This window comes from Bos mutus, chromosome 12 (assembly GCF_027580195.1).
Source record: "Bos mutus isolate GX-2022 chromosome 12, NWIPB_WYAK_1.1, whole genome shotgun sequence".
NCBI lineage: Eukaryota > Metazoa > Chordata > Mammalia > Artiodactyla > Bovidae > Bos > Bos mutus.
In genome coordinates this window covers 27443320-27456286 of record NC_091628.1, presented here as the reverse complement: position 1 = coordinate 27456286, position 12967 = coordinate 27443320, and the positions used below count along the sequence as shown (strand labels likewise).

At 37.3% G+C, this 12967-nt stretch overlaps 2 protein-coding genes across 7 annotated transcripts in view; one reads left to right on the top strand and one right to left on the bottom strand.

Moving 5' to 3' along the window:
- The window catches only part of RFC3 (replication factor C subunit 3), a 250751-nt gene that overhangs the window by 40161 nt on the left and 197623 nt on the right, over window positions 1-12967 (top strand). The window lies entirely within an intron of this gene.
- The window catches only part of STARD13 (StAR related lipid transfer domain containing 13), a 492819-nt gene that overhangs the window by 429905 nt on the left and 49947 nt on the right, over window positions 1-12967 (bottom strand). For all 3 annotated transcript variants that reach the window (XM_070380429.1, XM_070380432.1, XM_070380430.1), the window contains one exon: window positions 9403-9480. The gene's annotated coding sequence lies outside the window, so the exon portion shown is untranslated. The remainder of the gene's footprint in view (window positions 1-9402; window positions 9481-12967) is intronic.

The following is a 12967-nucleotide window of genomic DNA, read 5'->3' as shown; positions in this document are numbered from 1 at the left end:
ACAACCTCTGAACTCTCTCCTCTGGAATAATTAGACCCACATGACTTCCAACTGAAAATTCAGCCCCATGCCAGTCTTGCTTAAGTCAGGAAAGGATTTAAGAAGCCAAGTTCAATTCCAAGGGGCCACAGCATAAGTTACTACATTCTCTGAACTTGAGCTCCAAATACTAATACCAGTCTTCTTATTCCAAGACTACCCTCTCTTAAACTGCCTCCCAACCCCCACTGTGTGTCTCAGTCTCTGGATTGAATTCCTGTGTCAGATACATTTGCCCAGCACATCTCATCTCTCTAGAGATGGGATCAGTTCCTTTCTCCTTTATCCAGGACTGACAGAATCCCTGAAGGTGGTAATTGCCTGGGCTCTTCAGGTAGCAGCTGCTTCCCTAATTTCTGTGATGTCTTTCTATCCAACTTTGAAGATACCCACTATGTTCTGAGCCTTGCACGGGTTTTAGGTTCGACAAGACCTACCTACCAAGTTCTACGAGAAGTCTTGTTTGAAGTACTGACTCTGCCAAGGCTCTTTCCACCATAATTAATTATCCCATTTCTGGTTACATCACAAGATCCCACAAAAGGTAAAATAACCTCTAGGGTATAATTTGCTTAAACAGTAAAATTTAGTTTGTTTTCCAGCAGACCTTACTAAAATATTAGGGTTACTTTTTAAATCATTTATTTTTAAAATTTTGGTAAAATATAAATAAAATCCAAAATCACTGCAGATGGTGATTGCAGCCATGAAATTAAAAAACAACTTGGAAGGAAAGTTATGACCAACCTAGACAGCATATTAAAAAGCAGAGACTTTACTTTGCCAACAAAGGTCCCTCTAGTGATGGCTATGGTTTTTCCAGTAGTCATGTATGGAGACTACATATATGGAGATATGAGAGTTAGACTATAAAGAAAGCTCAGTGGCAAAGAATTGATGCTTTTGAAGTGTGGTATTGGAGAAGACTCTTGAGAGTCCCTTGGACTGCAAGGAGATCTAACCAGTCCATCCTAAAGGAGATCAGTCCTGGGTGTTCTCTGGTAGTTCTGATGTTGAAGCTGCAACTACAATACTTTGGCTACCTGATGTGAAGAGCTGACTCATTTGAAAAGACCTTGATGCTAGGAAAGATTGAGGGCAGGAGAAGAAGGGGACAACAGAGGATGAGATGGTTGGATGGCATCACCAACTCAATATACATGAGTTTGAATAAACTCTGGGAGTTGGCGATGGACAGGGAGGCCTGGTATACTGCGGTTCATGTGGTCGCAAAGAGTCGGATATGACTGAGCGACTGAACTAAACTGAAAATAAAATTCAGAGATTCCCTGGAGAATCACATGGTGAAGAGTCAGCATGCAATGTGGGAGGCAATGTGGGAGACCCGGGTTCGATCCCTGGGTTGGGAAGATCCCCTGGAGAAGGAAATGGTAACCCACTCCAGTATTCTTGCCTGAAAAAGCCCATGGCTGGAGGAGCCTGGCAGGCTACAGATAATTAAATGAGATAATTATCTCATTTCTGGTTACATTGTGAGATCCCACAAAAGGTAAAATAACCTCTAGAGTATAATTTGCTTAAATAGTAAAATTCAGTTTTCCAGCAGACCTTGCTAAAATATTAGGATTATTTTTAAATTATTTAATTTTTAAATTGTGGTAAAATATAAATAAAATTTTGGAGAAGGCGATGGTACCCCACTCCAGTACTCTTGCCTGGAAAATCCCATGGGCGGAGGAGTCTGGTGGGCTGCAGTCCATGGGGTCATGAGGAGTCAGACACGACTGAGCAACTTCCCTTTCACTTTTCACTTTCATGCACTGGAGAAGGAAATGGCAACCCACTCCAGTGTTCTTGCTTAGAGAATCCCAGGAACGGGGGAGCCTGGTGGGCTGCCGTCTATGGGGTCACACAGAGTCGGACACAACTGAAGTGACTTAGCAGAAGCAGCATAAATAAAATTTAATATTTTAACCATTTTAAGTGTCTAGTTTAGTGGCACTAAATACATTAATATTGTTGTGCAACCGTCACCACCATCCACCTCCAAAACTTATCTTCCCAAACTGAAATTCCATACCCATTAAACACTAACTCCCCCAGCCCCTGGCAACCACCATTCTACTCTCTGTCTCTATGAATTTGACTGCTCTATGAGTCCCATATGAGTGGAATCATATAGTGTTTTTCTATATATGACTGACTTAGTTCACTTAACATAATGTCTGCAATCCATGTTGTAAAAGGTAACTAAATTTCCTTCCTTAGTAAAGATGAACAATATTTCATCACATGTACATATAGTCTTTGTTTTTTTATCCATTCATCTGTTGGTGGTAACTTGGGTTGCTTCTACATTTTTGCTGTTGTGTGTGATGTTGCTAGGAATTTGGGTGCACAAATGTGTGTCAAAGTACATGCTTTCAGTTTTTTTGAGTGTATACCCAGAAATGAAGTTGCTAGATTATATGGTGATTCTATGTTTAATTTTTTGAGGAACCTTCATATTATTTTAGAATTACTTAAAAACTCTGACATTGAGTAAGAACATCTTGCCACCATCTCCTTTTATATTAACATATATATGTATAAATATATGTGTATATATATGGTGATGCACAGGGAGGCCTGGTGTGCTATGATTCATGGGGTCGCAAAGAGTCAGACACGACTGAGCGACTGAACTGAACTGATATATATATAATAAAATCTTCAATAAACATAAATGAGATGTGCATATATAGATGAACTCTAAACAAATGACTTAATGTTTGTCCTTAAGAACAGATTCACTCAGGGGAGCTAAATACCAATTAAAGCTTATTGCAAAATAATAGAGCAGTAATTTGGAAAAGTTTTTTTGTGTCAACATGACACAGATTTTAGCAATTATGGAGTGGCCAGATTTAAATCCCAGTGATTTAATCACACCCTAAAATACTCTACGAATTTTTGCAAGACAGCTGTATTAAAACCAACAAACACAGCTTCTAACTGGCTTTCTACAAATTATATTGAAACTTAAATGTTAGAACAGCCAATTCTTTATTCATTTCTCTCTGGGATTTGTAACCTGAGTTTGAAATCAGATGCTCTTCCAAATACTACCAAATTGACTGCAGGGACCATCAGCAAATCATATAATACGTGAATTGATAGTGTGTTCTAAGCTGTGATTTACTAAGTTGATGGCTACTGTCATTATTAGGGGTTGCCTGAACATGGAAACAGCATATATTTATCATAGAAATTGAAAAGTTATATTTGTTTCAATCATCTTGTTTTAAAGGCTAACTGTTGGTCTCTTCATCATGGTTTATGTCATTAACCCACACAGTGATATAAATGGCATATATGTCATCACTGACCATTGCTATGCTCCTGTGTTTCTATATATTGATTAAGAGAATTATCAAGACTCTTCCCATTTAGTCACACTATCTTTATTCCACTATGTAGTGGGTGGAACAGTAGGCATTGGTGAAATGTAGATAAATAAGATTTGATCCTTGCCTTCAAGAAGCTCAAACTCTAATCTGAAATTGGATTAATGTTAATGGCTATTAGTTGGTAGATTTAAACTGTGACATGTCTTACTGACAGAAAAATAAATGAGTGAATACTGCTGTTTATTCTGCAATTTTTCCTCAATAATGTGCCTATTGGTCATGTCATCTTTACCACTGAAACCCAGCCTCTAGGGCACTCCTCACATGGCCATCAAGGAGCCCCTGATCTTTTCTCCCTGGGTTGGCATTAATGTTTTTTTTTTGTTGTTGTTGTTGTTGTTGTTGTTCTCTGAAAACATCAGTTATTTTATTAAAGTTCTGCCCAGTTGGAAACCCACAGCTATCTCCCACTTCTTGGAGAGGGAGAGCAGGCAGGCAGAGGGGAGCCCAGGGTCTTCAGTGAGGAAGTGAGGAGTCTCAATTTCTTCCTGCTAAGCTCTTCCTTCTACTGCCAGAGATTTTGTACCTATAACCCACTCACACAGCTTCCTTTGAACTTAGTCCTCCCTAGAACTATCACATAGAAAAACATGGTTTGATGCATGTCAAATTTCCTTAGGAACTTTTGATTTTAGGATAGAAACAAAAGGATAAAGGGAAGAGGTCCAAATTTTATATCAAGCTCTATCCACAAATGTCTCTGAAGGAAAATATTATAGCTGTGCCCTTAGGCTCCTAGTCAAACTCAAATGATTTTAGTGTCTTTTTGTTAATGTCTTTTTGTTCATTCATCTATCCCACTAAAACTGTCTTATATAATGATTTGCTTATGTATTTATCACCCCTGGTTAAAACCAAGGTCCTCAAGTGTAGAAATAATGCTGCTATCATATAATGTGAGAGAAGAAATCATAACTTTTTCATAATTTCCATCAGTAACTTCTCCTCCTTTTTTTGATATAAACATAACTGATGTTTTCTCAGTCTTATGTAGAGAATGAGTAAAGACATCTTCAAAAAAACTTTGCCAGTTTTTTAATTGACCTAAAACATATAATCTAAGTAAAAAAAAAAAAAAAAAAAACCTTCACCAGAATTGCAAATATAGCTTCATAACAAATCTCTTAGCTCCAAAATTTATTTCTTAAAATTCTAGATAGAAATTTTGGAGGTGCCATCAGGGGATGGGTCTTTTTCATCTTTGGTTCACTAACTTGTAAATCCATGCCAAGAAAGCAGTAACCCTCCTTAATGTTTCCTGAGTGATTCATGATCATAAGAAATCTGGATCTCAAGAGCTTTCTTTCCTTTATAACAAGTTAAGGAAATATTCACAAACTGTCATGATGTAAGAAAGTTTCTGGCAGTGATATCTGCAAGGAGGGAGTTTCAAAACGTGGAAACTTCAGAAAAACATCATCCAGTTGTTTTTCTTTCAACTTCACTTGAGAAACAGCCCCATCTTTGATCCTCTTGTGCTTGTTTTTATTTCAGACATCCTGACCTAAACTAAGTGTATGTTTTGCTCCCGTTAATTTATTTGAAGGGGCTTCCCAGGTGGTGCAGTGGTAAAGAATCCACCTGTCAGTGCAGAAGATGCAAGAGATGTGGGTTTGATCCCTGGGTTGGGAAGATCCCCTGGAGTAGGAAATGGCAACCTACTCCAGTATTCTTGACTGGAAAATTCCTTAGAGCCTGGCAGGCTACAGTCCATGGGGTCACAAAGAGTTGGACACAACTAACACACACACACACACACACACACACACTATTTGAAAAGCAGCAATTAAGGAAACATTGATGTCAGCCTTGAAACATTTCACATGTTCTGTGAACTCCTTCTGCAATGATTACACTCATAGCACTGGAAATAGACCCTTTCCTTTAAGGAGCCCAAAAACTTCCAAAGAAAAACACCTTGAACTCTTTTCTTTAGCTTGGTAATCTGGTGCGAAGTTTGAGAATTTCAGCAACACTCTTAAGAAAGATTCCTATCCTTTTTTTTTATTTTTATAGACACTTCTCTATTTTCATTAGTTACTTAATAACCTTGTTCATCAGTTTCCTTATTAATAAGTAAAATCTGCATTCCTGGAAGCTCAGATGAAGATAATTGGCTCTACCCTCCTCATTAAGCCTTTGGAAGACACTGTGGACAAATAATCTTAAATTACTCTGCCTTGCCAACTGAACATTTCCTATAAGCAGGTCTTTTTATGGAGGAGTTTTTATCAAAAACAGCACTTTTAAAAGGCAGTGCACAGTGCCTGCTGAACTAGCAATGAGAGAGAGACAGACACAGAAAACCACTGAGAGAGAGAGAGAGGACTCATGTTTTAAACAGAATACCAGCTAATAAGTGTGAAAGGAATGGATAGAACTAAGAAAATCACCATTTTACAACTGTCAGTATTAATACATGATTCTGGCAAGATCAGGATCAGCAATAGATGCTAAAATCATCGGCTTAAAAGTTAATGTGGAACTAAATCACATAATCTCAAAGTTTCACAATTAACATTACTTAAAAATACCACAAATGAAAAATGTACCTTTATTATGAAGAGCTTAATCACCGTCTTAACTAAGTGATCAAACAGCCTTACCAGTAGGGAAACCACTTGATTTTGTTATCACCTGATTTTGTTTAATGTGATATTATAAGTATACAAGATCACTTATGTAATTTTCTTGGTAAAAATGTTTAGCCTATATCATTTCATAAAGAAATAATATACAAATTTAGGATGTGGCACTTTCCAGAAAATACTATTCTGGACTCAGAAAAAGTCAGTGTCATGAAAAACAGACTAGAGAGAGGACACTAGAGATAAAAGTGATCAAGAAGACCAAACCAAAAAAAAAAAAGGAAGATAAAAAAACAAATGTATAGTGCAAATCTTAATTGGATCCAGTATGTTAAACATCTTAACATACTGAAAGAGTATTAAGACAGTTGGAGAAATTTAGGAGACAAAGGCATAAACAACAGACTTTTGAACACAGTAGGGGAAGGAGAGGGTGAGATTACTTGAGAGAATAGCATTGAATCCTGTACATTACATTATGTAAAATAAATAGCCAGTGGGAATTTTCTGTATGACACAGGAAACCCAAAGCTGGTGCTCTGCGACAACCTATTGGCTTAAAAGTGGGATGGGGAGGGAGGCGGGAGGGGGGCTCAAAAGGGAGGGGACAGATGTATGTCTATGGCCTATTCATGTTGATGCATGGCAGAAACCATCACAATATTGTAAAGTAATTATCCTCTAATTAAAAAGAAGACAATTGGAGAAATTTAAATATAGGCTGTATTAGATGATAGTCAATTTACTTAATTTTCATGGATAGTTAATAGCATTTTGGGTGTAATAATATATATCATAAGATATATAATATAAAGTATTTGTAAGTTGCTGTTTCTCAAGTAACTAAATGTTGTTGTTTAGTTGCAAAGTCATGTCTGACTCTTTGCAACCTCATGGACTGTAGCCCTCCAGGCTCCTTGGTCCATGGGACTTTTCATGCAAGAATATTGTCGAGGGTTGCCATTTCCTTGCTTCCCTGGTGAATCAGAGGTTAAAGTGCCTGCCTGCAAAACAGGAGACCCGGGTTCTATCCCTGGGTTGGGAAGATCCCTTGGAGAAGGAAATGGCAACCCACTCCAGTATTCTTGCCTGGAGAATCCCATGGACAGAGAAGCCTGGTGGCCTACAGTCCATGGGGTCACAAAGAGTCGGACATGACTGAGTGACTTCACTTACTTACTTACTTACTTCTTCAATGGATATTCCCAACCCAGGGACTGAACTTTCGTCTCCTGCTTGGAAGGTGGATTCTTTACCTCGAGCCACTTGGGAAGCCCAAGTAACTAAATAGTTAAGCCTAAAAATGCATATACACATACGTACAAAAAAAGCAAATGGATAAAATGTTAATTTGTGAATCTAGGTGAAGTCCATATGCTATTCATAATCTATTTTTGTTCTAGGCTTAAATTTTTCTAAAGTGAAAACTAGGGAGAAACAAGGAAATTATAAATAAACCCTTGGCCAAATCATTATAATAAGTTAATACTGTAATAAAAATTATAAATCAGCCTTTTAAAAAATTATTTTTTCCCCCTGGATCTTCCATGTAACAGGCCTGAGAGCTTAAATGAATTCCTTAACCTCTGAGTGAATTTTTCTAATTTATAAAATGGAGACATGTTGCTCATTAAAAAAAAAAAAATAAAGAGATCAATGCTATCCCTCAACTTGTGTTTGAATATTTCCTCCATGTATTATGTTATGAAAGAAGAAAATACTCCCATTATTATCATTCTCCTCTCATTTATTTCCTTTCTCAAATAAAATGGTCACAAAAGGAAAAAAAAAGTCACTAGCACCTTTCAGTAAAATGGAAATTCTACTCTTGTCTTTTAGTAGACAATTGTCATGTTGCATCTCAGGAGACAGTGGAAGATTGAAGGTAAAGAAACTGGAAAATTATTGTTGCCCTGAAGATCACTTCTATTTGTTGCATCATTATAAAGAGTAAGGATTAAACTCAATTAACCATCTTTTCCCATGTTTGAAAGGATGTTTTTTACTCTGTTGTAGCTAGTGGACCTTGATTTCTGTTGCTAGGAAACCTGGATGACTCTTTTTAGTCCTCATGGAAACTGTACTTGTAATCACTTTGGCTGAGTATTGGCTGTTGGCTCGATGCCAGCTCAAGGAAAGTTCACCTCAAACCCTTGCAAGGTACTCTAGTAGTGGAAGCTGTGCTAGCCCTAGGGGGCATGGTGGAAGTGCTTCAGGGGCTTCCTAGGGGTGGGCTAGAATGGCACTTTCTTCTTCAACAGAATTATTCCACTTTGATCTGCTTCAGTGTTAGACTTAATTTGAAGAAAGTGCTTTATTGGAAGAGAGAGCAAATTTATCTATAAAAAAAGCCCTGACCTAATTTACCAAAAAACAACTTGAATCTCTGAGAAGTGACTTGCCCAAAGTCGTGCAGCTCATAAACACCAAGGCTGTGGATTAAGCTGCTGCTTCTGACTAAATTGCTTTACATTATCTCACACTTCCTGTTACTAGGACTGAATACACAATATAGCCACACATACAATAGCAGTGTTTAAAGATAATATGAGATATCATGAACAATGATCCATGGTAATGGATTTGTGAAGTTTGACAAATGGATGATTTTGTAAAACAGTGCTGCTGCTACTGCTAAGTCGCTTCAGTCGTATCCGACTCTGTGTGACCCCACAGATGGCAGCCCACCAGGCCCCGCCGTCCTTGGGATTCTCCAGGCAAGAACACTGGAGTGGGTTGCCATTTCCTCCTCCAATGCATGAAAATGAAAAGTGAAAGTGAAGTCGCTCAGTTGTGTCCAACTCTTAGCGACCCCATGGACTGCAGCCTACCAGGCTCCTCCGTCCATGGGATTTTCCAGGCAAGAGTACTGGAGTGGGGTGCCATTGAGAAAGTTTTCCAGCTATCATTGTTTCTTTTCTGTTGGCACAAACTGAAAGTAGGGGAGGGAACACAGCTATACTAATTAGAAAGGCATAACAAAACTTTCAGCATTGATATGATTGTCCACACAGAATAGTCTGAAACTTATACAAATTATTGGAACAAATAAGGAATTTTGGATTTTATCAAGATAGTGTATAGAATATGAAAATATCATTTTCTTTTCTATAAGTGAGCAACAAATAATTAAAGTATATAATTGTAAAAGATATAATTTATATTAACTAAATTAATAAGCTATCTAGAAATAAATCTTAACAAAAATGTTCATATTTATAAAGAAAACATTTGTGAAAGTTTATTGAAAGATATAAATGAAGACCTTGTTAAAATCCATGTTTTTGTGTATGAAAAGATTATAAAGACATCAATTTTCTCCAAATTAATTCATAAATTCAATATAATTGCAGTCATGTTCTCACCAGGATTTCCTGAAGAACTGGACAAGCTGATTTTGCAGTCTTATGGAAGAGTAAAAGGTCAACAAAAGCCAGGAAAATCTGGAAGAAAGAAAAGTAGGGGAAGGAAAAAAAGGAAGATAAAGATAAAAATTACTTATACTAAGACTTTTAACAAAATTATTATAGTTTTAAAAGTATAGTATACTGGTTTAGAGATAGAAAAAGTGATCATTGAGAGCATGAAGACATTAAAAACATACTCTAGAGTAAACTTGGGATATGACAGGCAATGTTGTAAATCAGTGGGAAGAGGGTAGAATTTTCAACAAATTGTGTGGGCCAATTGATTACATACGGAAAAAAATAACATTAAACTTCTTTTTCATGACATACAAATTCACATTCCCAAGTGGCTTAAAGACAGAAAAAAAAAAATTTAGGAAAAACATGGAAGATGTATATACTCAAAGACTTAGGTTCATGGGAGTAGAGGGTGTAATAAATATGTTGATAATTTAAAGAGAGAAAACGTAGAAGAAATTTCAGTATGTAAACCTAGAGTTCTTTTTTTATAAAATCACAAAATACCAGTAAATTATAGAGAAAAAGATGAATACATCTAACTACTTTAGAAAACAAATTTAAACTACATTAAAAGTTAAGAGAAAGCGTAAACAAAGTGAAAAGGAAAGTCACAGACTGGAAAAATCTATGGGAACCACTTATAAACCCCAAATTTATAAAAAATCTCTACAAGGAATTCCCTGGCTCTCTAGTAGTTAAGACTCCACCTTCCACTGCAGGGAAATGATGGGTTTGATCCCTGTTCAGGGAACTAAGGTGTCACATTCCAACTGGCATGACCAAAAAAAATTTTTTTAGTATGAATATAATTCTTGTAAACTCTTATAATACATCTTAATGAAAAATTAGAACTTAAACATTCAACTATTAAAAAAAAAAGAGAGAGCTACAATAACACAGTAGAAATGTAGCTAAGGGGCTTCCCAGGTGGCGCTAGTGGTAAAGAAACCGCCTAATAAAGCAGGAGACATAGGAAATGGGGGTTGGATCCCTGGGTGGGGAAGATGCCCTTAAGGAGAGCATGGCAACCCACTCCAGTATTCTTGCCTAGAGAATCCCATGGACAGAGGAGCCTATTGGGCTACAGTCCTTAGGGTCACATAGAGTCGGACGTGACTGAAGCAATTTAGCATACAGGCAGTGTAGCTAAAAGCTTATTAAGAGGCAGTTTAAAAGCAAGAGACACACATGAGCAATTGCATATGAAAAATGAAAATACACTCAACTTCACTAGTTGAGCTCAAGTTTACTAGTTACCAGGAAATTGAAAAATAAAACAGTGAGCTGCCATTTGAGGCTATCAGATTAGCAAAACATAATCTATTGACATCAAGTTTTGGTAAATACATGTTTCTGGAGGGCTTGTAAATTAGTACAACTTCTTAGAAAACAATTCTGCTATCATTTGATTAAGTTAATTATGGTTCAGCAAATGTACTTCTAATTTATTGAGTGTTTACTTAAATAAATACTAGATATACATGCTAGAATCAATGCATAGCAGGTTGATTGTATTCTTTGTGATAAAGTGGGGAAAATGCATGCCCTTGAATAGAAGGCTAGATTTATTTTTTTAATTTGAAGTAATATTAAATAATCTTAAGGCTAAATTTACCAGTACTTGGAATAATAAACTTCAAAAACATTAGTTTCAGTGCAAAAGTTAATCTTAAAAGATAACTGTATTATTCATGTAAGTTTAAAAAACACACAAGATCATTTTTATATACAATTTTATGAATAAAAACGTGTGATAAAAGTCCTAAAAACCACGTGGGAACAATCCATGTTAACTTCAGGTGGTACCTCCTAGGTAGGAAAGGATGAAGATGGAGATTTACTGTATCTTAAAATTATGTTTCTTTTAAAAAACAAAACAGAATAAAACAGATCTCTTTCAAATAATAGTAACACATAGAAATCTTGGGTGATGATTACATGAGTGTCATATGATTCACTGTATAGTTTGGCTATATTGTTCATTTGAAACAGAATTATTCATTTGATTTTGGCTCCTAAAAAGGAAGAAACAGGAAGTGGAAAATCATTTACACTCAAGGACATAGCCCTCGTCAGTTCTGCTGAGCCTGGACTGAGCTCAGGTTTTTCACCGGAGGACCAGCCGGAGCCCGGCCATTGGCTGATGATGTCTGTCAGGAAGCTGCATGGAGAGGGCCTACTGAGGAGACCACTGAGCCCTCTGCCTCTGCCCCTGGCAGCTGAGCTCTGCCCTTCTCCTCTGGGGAGCCCTGGAAGGCTTGATACCAGAGTGAGTGAGAGGACCCAGCGGTGGCACAAAGATTCGTGGCCAGATACCAGGACACACAGGAAGTTACAAGAGAAAAGCTTTCTGTTTCAGCTCCACCCATTGACCTTTGGTGGGTGAGTTTTCAGTAAAACAGCAACATCTTCTGAATGCTCGGAGGAAAGGCTTTATAATCTGGGGGTAAGACGCAGCTTCTAAATACAATTGATGTGGCTTTCCTGCCTTCGTTCAGGCTATCCTTTTTCCACCACATAATCTTCCCATTGTCCACACTGATTCCTGTTTGTTTTGGCAGGGTTAACTGCTGGCAGGCCTCCTCCAGCTGAGCTCCTCATCCTCCACTGTGCAGGGGTTACTGAAGCAAGAGCAAGCTTTCCCTCAGTCCCCGGAACAGGAGCCAAGTGTGACACAAATTGTGAAACTTGTTTCTGGTTACCAGGAAAACTTAAAGAAATCCTAATCAAGCAAAAAATTGACAAAAATCTTTCCAACATTTGAACAAAAAAGGTATTTTTCAGGTCTTAGATTTATGGAAGTCAGTTCTCCAAACCCAGCCAGACTTTCAAACCTCCTATTCTTTGCACTATGTTATTTAAATACACTGTAAATACCCTCTGTTGCTCTAATACCAGGTCCATATTGTGCAAGACGACCATGGTCTGAAGACCTTGTTGAATTTGAAAGAGGCAGAAGTTCCGTTTCTGGCGCATAAACTTGAATCAGGACTAGGGTAAGAGTGCCAAAGAAGTCCACACTCTGACAGCTAGACAAGCAGGCCATTTATTTGGAAAGACTTTGAATCCCTTCCCAGAGCAAAATGCAGCCCTTTATACTCAGCAGGCTTGGAATAAAATCGTCTTAACTGACTCGATCAGTGTCCTGAATTTTAGGTTGTAGGAAAATGCAGCTGATAACTTGGAAATGAAGAAAGAGTGGAAAACTAGGTCCTGAAAAGATGATTTCCTCATTAGGGTTCCTGCCATATTTTCTAACTTGTGTGTTGGGCGAGGATTTATATTGTTTGTTGAAAGTACTATCTCTGTGACAAAACCCGAAGTCTGGGAGGAAAACATAAAAGGAATGAAGAAAAAATGGAAAATATGACACCTCCTAATAAAACTTATAAAACCCACATTCATCAGTCAAACAACCAGATTTACTGAATAAATATTGTATGTCAGGTCCTGTAAATACATATGACCAAAATAAATAATGACTAAGACACAGTCCTTGTCT